Source organism: Coffea eugenioides, chromosome 8 (assembly GCF_003713205.1).
Source record: "Coffea eugenioides isolate CCC68of chromosome 8, Ceug_1.0, whole genome shotgun sequence".
Classification (NCBI taxonomy): domain Eukaryota; kingdom Viridiplantae; phylum Streptophyta; class Magnoliopsida; order Gentianales; family Rubiaceae; genus Coffea; species Coffea eugenioides.
This window is the reverse complement of record NC_040042.1, coordinates 29,674,530-29,680,529: the sequence shown is the minus strand read 5'-3', so window position 1 is coordinate 29,680,529 and position 6,000 is coordinate 29,674,530.

The window sequence follows — 6,000 nt, the reverse complement described above, 5'->3', positions numbered from 1 at the left end:
TTTCTCTTTCTCCACTATATGTGGCAAATGAAGAAGGGATGGAGGGATTTAATTGTAACTAGCTGTTGATAGGAGAATGATGGAAACCTACATGATTTGTTATCCTATATATTGTGATAAGATTTTGGTCATATTTTCCAATTTTAAGGTGTGTAGAAGAAACATTCTTTTTTCCACAAGTATATTAATCGGTTGATGTGATACAATAAGGTATGGATACAAAAAGCTAAACAATAAATTAATAACACTTGCAGACTGTACTAATAGTGCCCTTACTATTAGCTAGGTAACATTGTTAGTTGGAATACTACTAGTGTGCTTACTTAAATGCTAAATTAATTGACGGATTAATCATCTTGTATAAAAGTCAAGAGAGATTATATGGATAAGTGCAATAGTTACAAGGGATAAAGTGGATATTTATACAAATCATAAGTAGATTACATGAATATCAATATTTTATCACACACCCTTTTAAAGCGCATTTGATATAAATACTGTAACTAATTGTGCATTCCTTCCATTTTTTGCTTTACATAAAATGATAGGAGGGTTATGTGGTTATTTTAAAATTTTAAAAGGGTCATCTAACATTCTATAAAATCACAGGGAGTAATAAGTAATTTACCCTTTAATTAACTCTTGTCTTATATTGCAACTGCAGCACACAAGTTGGCCATCCGCTAATGAACTCATACAAATAGAACACCGCAAAAGAGGGAAAAAAAATTCTTTTGAGCTGCTCTTTGTTACAAGTACACTACAAGCTAAATCTTTTGAAGCCATAAATTGACAGTGTCAGCGTTAGATAATTAGCAATTGAATGTTGGTATGCATTTGCTTTTGTTATCAAGGTTGGCATTAGAGGTTTTAGGTTTTTCTTTTTTCTTTTTTCCCTTTTCTTTTTTCTAAGATTAAATATTAAATAGATGTCGAAAAAACAAAAAAGTATTAATTCTTGTTTGAGTATCCACCACACTTCAACTTCATTGGGACGGTGGACTTGAATTGTCTGCAGTTGCAAGTGCAATCGTGTCATACAATTAACGGTCCAAATCTATTGAAAGAAATCGATTAGCTCAATCCGGCTGTTTATTTGAATTGTTTATGAATCAGTTTAGACAAAAATGGATTTCTTTCAGCAAATCAAGGTAGTACATCGCATGGTGTGGCTCCAAGTGCAGCCATGCCAGCCCACAATCCCACTTTAAGCTAGCTTCAACAGATTGGTCTTACTTGGATTACTATTTTTAGGAGTTTTTGTAAAAAAATATATTATGGTAATTTGATATATATAAGGTAAAAAGGTGATTGAAAAATATGTTTACGAAAAACGTAAAATGTTTTTTTTTGGAAAACCAGAATCCGGACGAGGCTAATTTCTTGGTAATGCCTCTTAAAGGGTTGCCCCCTACCAACCGACATGTAGTTGGTGTATGCTTTTCAAAGTTGTTGGCTTTACCTTTCCCTCTAGTTTGTTGGCTTTATCTTTCCTTACTCTAATAATTAGCTTATATTGATGAACAAAAGATACAGACAGAGAAAAAGAAATTTTACCTCAGAAAGAAAGATTAGTGATCCGTCTCATGCCATGGGAGTTAAAAAGTTTGTTTCGTGCAGTTGAAATCTAGAAGATGAAGAATTTATGTATCTTAAGTACAACGACATCTATGATATATAGTACATTAAACATGATTAATATTGTATTTTGGTAAAATAAAAAATGAGTTCTTGAATATCAACTTTCTAATGATTAAAAAGAAACTGTATGCATACTTCAATAATGACGTAGTTAGTGTGCAATAGATCATAATCTTTTCATTTTAAAAGAAATGAAAGGCTTCGAGATTCAATTCTTGACGATGAATGAATTTGAAATAGTTTCCAGAGTAGAGGAATGTCACTAGATTCCAAGAGAACTGGGATTTCAGTTTGGAATGGCGTTTTAACCAGAAATTTTCCTTGCTCATTGATTGTTGGTTTTATTGTTCTTTAGTTTTGTGTTTTTGTGCTGTAATTGTTCAGCTATCCTGCTAGTGCAAATTTTATTGTTTCTCAATAAAACATCAATGTTACCAAAACAAAAATATGATAATACAATTTCGGAGTTGACTATAGACAAAGTTACTTACCTTTTTTATTTTTATTTTTATTTTTTTCCTCTTACCCCAACTGTCAGAATTTAGCAGCAGGAAGAATTCTAACACATCATCAAGAAGATTGACGAAGGAATTGTCTTCTCTTCTATAAGGAGGATAGGAAGAACTCTTAACACTTCATCAGGAAGATTGATGAAGGAATTGTCTTCTCTTCTACAAGGAGGGTTCTGTTCCTCGTCTACAGCAGATAAATAATAAAAAAAAAATTGCCTCTCATATATTCTCATTTAATAGTGAATGTTTTGGTTTGATTAGGCATAGAATATGTAAACGAATATGTAACTAAAATTCAAATTTGTGCCATAGTAATTTTAAAAAAAATTGAAGTACTTATAAGAGTGCCATAGTAATTTGAAAAAGAAATGACATAGTTAGAAATAAAAGGCTTTGGGACTTAATTCTTCGCAATGAATGATTTGAAACCGTTCCTGCCATATCTAACTTTTAGTCTTTTATACATTTGGTAAAGGAGACCAAAAAAATGCCCTTGAAGCTATAAATTCTTCCTTTCTCTGTATTGGCCTGCTATTAACATACGTAAGAGAACATAAATTGGCAGAATTTCAAGTGATGTCAAAAAGCTCATTGGATCGAGAAGGTCAGATAGTGGTGAAAGTTTATAGACCGGTTTTGACTGTCTCTGACCAAGCTTTCGTATTCACTCGTGTTAAACTGGGGAGGCAAGCTATAGCCACGAGCTCTTGCTTAACAAAGCTTCTTGTGTTCGTAGTCTCTTTTCTGCATGTTTCGTTGGTTTACAGGAAAAGAAGAAATTCCTACTGTGAGATTCCATATAGGTGGAAGGGAAGGAAAATGAATGATTTATGAGTTTCAGTCCTTGAGGTTACTAAATAATTTCAACTCATAATTTCTGCTCAAAAGTTATTGGGCTAGTGTTTTCGGTTGAGAAGAAACCCCTACATTGGATCAATTTTCGGTTCGAGACATATCTCGCGTGGTCTCTTTTTGCTTGAGCCATTACAAGGCATTTCTAGAATTCTATACAATTAGGTTTTAGCTTGAGAAGGAACCGCTACATCGGGTCAATTTTCGGTACGAGATATATCTCATGTGGTCTATGGGTGAGCCAACATTTCTAGAAGCCTGCACAATTAGGTGTGTACAGTCTAAAACTCAAAGGCAACAAGGGGAGATGAATATGAGATCCTACATCCATAAGGGGAGATGAATATGAAATCCTACGTCGGCATATAAATTAAGTATTTTGAACCCATGATTTCCACTCAAAAGTTATTGATTTTGCTTGAAAATTATTGGTGAAAGTTATTGGTTTAAGCTTAAAAGTTATTAGTCCAACCTGTAGGTATAAGACCTTTTTTTTTTTTCCCAAGTGAGAGGATTTGAATCTAAGATCTCCTACTTACTTTCTCTTTCATCTTACCACTCAATCCAACCTTCTCCTGGACATTAACTACCCCCAAAAGATACTGCTTTTCTTTTTTTTATTTTTAATTCTACTTCCACTTTCGAAACAAATTAAGAAATAAGAGTGTTGTTATCTTTGTTCTTTTTAGGAGGAGGGGAGCGCGGAGGGATGGACTAGTTGGTTCGAGAGAGAGAGAAAGAGAGTATAAGTAAAATGTTTTGGTTTCAAACACTCAAACTTACATCAAAAAACAACATATTAAAAAAGATCTTTATTCTATTCTTGATCTATTGCTTTCCTTCTTTTTTTCTACCCGTTTCGCTTCTGAATGTGAACTATTGATCTTATTGTGGGATAAAGAAAATGAAACTGACTTCCTTTCGGGCAATCCGTTCCTTAATACTTGTGGAAATCGCAATCCAATCTTCTATCCTTTCCATACCACTATTGCCGACCGAAAAGCCGTCCCAGTTTCGCTTCTGAATGTACAACTGTTGATCTTATTATGGTATAAAGAGATTGAAACTGACTTCCTTTCCTGCATTCAGTTCCCTAATACTGGTGGATATGGCAATCCATTCTTCTATTCTTTCCATACCACTTTTGCCGACTGAAGAGCTTTCCCAGTTTCAGAAAGAGTCAATCATCCAGCTATCTAAAAATCTATTCTATATATAAAAAGGGAAGGAAGATTTGGTATAAACAAATTTTTATCACTTTATGTTCTTTTTAAACTATTCTTGCTAATTATCTAATAAAATCAACTACTAATTACGGTTATGGATTACTACTAAATAACAATCTATTTGTACACTTTATTTTGGTGAATTTTCTAATATCTATTGTCATAAATATAAAACCAATTGTTCTGAAAATAATTTCAACAAATTTACTGAAAATTTTAATAATAATTTTCTATTAATTGCACACATTTTGATGTGTGCCCTGAATACTAGTACCTATAATTAGCTTATCAGCTTCTTTTACTAAGTTTAAAACATGCCATGCTTACTAGTTTGCACTGGGAAAGAGGAAGGTTGAGTTACATGGTTGTAGAAGGATTGTAAAGGAAAGGTCAAGTGAAATTTTAGATTCAAAACCTCCTACTTATAATAGACAAAAAAAAAAAAAAAGGGAAGCGGAAAGCTCCACGCCTCCACCCACCTTTTGCTGTCCAAGTGGAAACAAATCTACTCCTTTGTGTCGGTGGTACAACTATAAATTCAGTCGATTGGCTAGGAATCTTATTATCTATGCCGGCTCTACAAATACCTAGAGGGCATGATATTAGATCTAACTAATTTGCTAGACTTATTGTCTTCAATGACAAAAATGAATTAGAGAACTTTGGCTTGAGTTTTTTTTTTTCCTAAAAGGTCCCCTTATCTTGATGAGTACGAGTATTTTTTTTTTTGTGAAAAAAGAAAATTCCAAGATGTCCTTTTTTCTAAGATCTAATCTATCCTATTCTAGAGGAAAGAGAGTTTAAATAGGTTGTATAAGGAACTAGCAGATATAAAGACCTGGTGGATTAAAGGGTATTCTGATACCTCATTTAGATTTTTTCTTTTCAAGTGAGATTCGAACTCCCGACCTATAGTTCAAAGAGAAATTTAGTCCCTTTTTTGTGACCATTGACTTTTGGCTCAATGGTTAACTAAAATAGAATCAACTTTAGCAAAATTCTCTATATTGTGACCGATTCACCTAAGGCCATGGTCTAATATCACAACTCCAATCATAGTAGTCAAGACTAGTGTTCGAGTGTTTGGCTTAAGCCACTACAAATTGGTCACACATTTCATAGTAAGAAGAGCTATTCTATCTCATTAGTCGTAATACTAATGAATGCTACCCTCGAGAGCAACCCGCTACGTACTCTTAACAAGCTCGGTCACATTCTCTGAAATCAACATTTCAAACTGGGTGTTCTTCCAGTCTGATTTTGCATCATCGGTAAGGCAACCTCTATCTGTCTCTTCTAAATGAGATCTTTCTTTTTCTTCTTTTTCTTTTATAGAAAAAAGTTTGAGTCAATATGGCTCCGATCACCCTCACAAATCAAAATATGTCCTAGAACCGTAATATACTTACAGGATTCTTATAGGTCGTATGGTAACACAGTTCTAATATTCTAAAATGAGCTCCATTGAAAGAGAAATAGAATCTTCTTACTTTTTCATGTCACAAATTGCTACGATATCATATGTAATTATACCCTTCTTTGAGCTACACCTGGCATCACAGTTGTTCCATTATCAACCCTTTTTGATTGGTAAATCTTTGAATACATTCAAAATCATTAGTGAATTCCCACAACAATCCTGGTCCCCTGCTGATCTGTCGTGTGTTTTATATCACACGACGTCGTTGTTTTTGCCTGAAGCTTGAGAATCAACAGATGCAAGAATAGATCTTCATGAATCGAGAAGACAGAAGAGTTGGTTTGTCTTT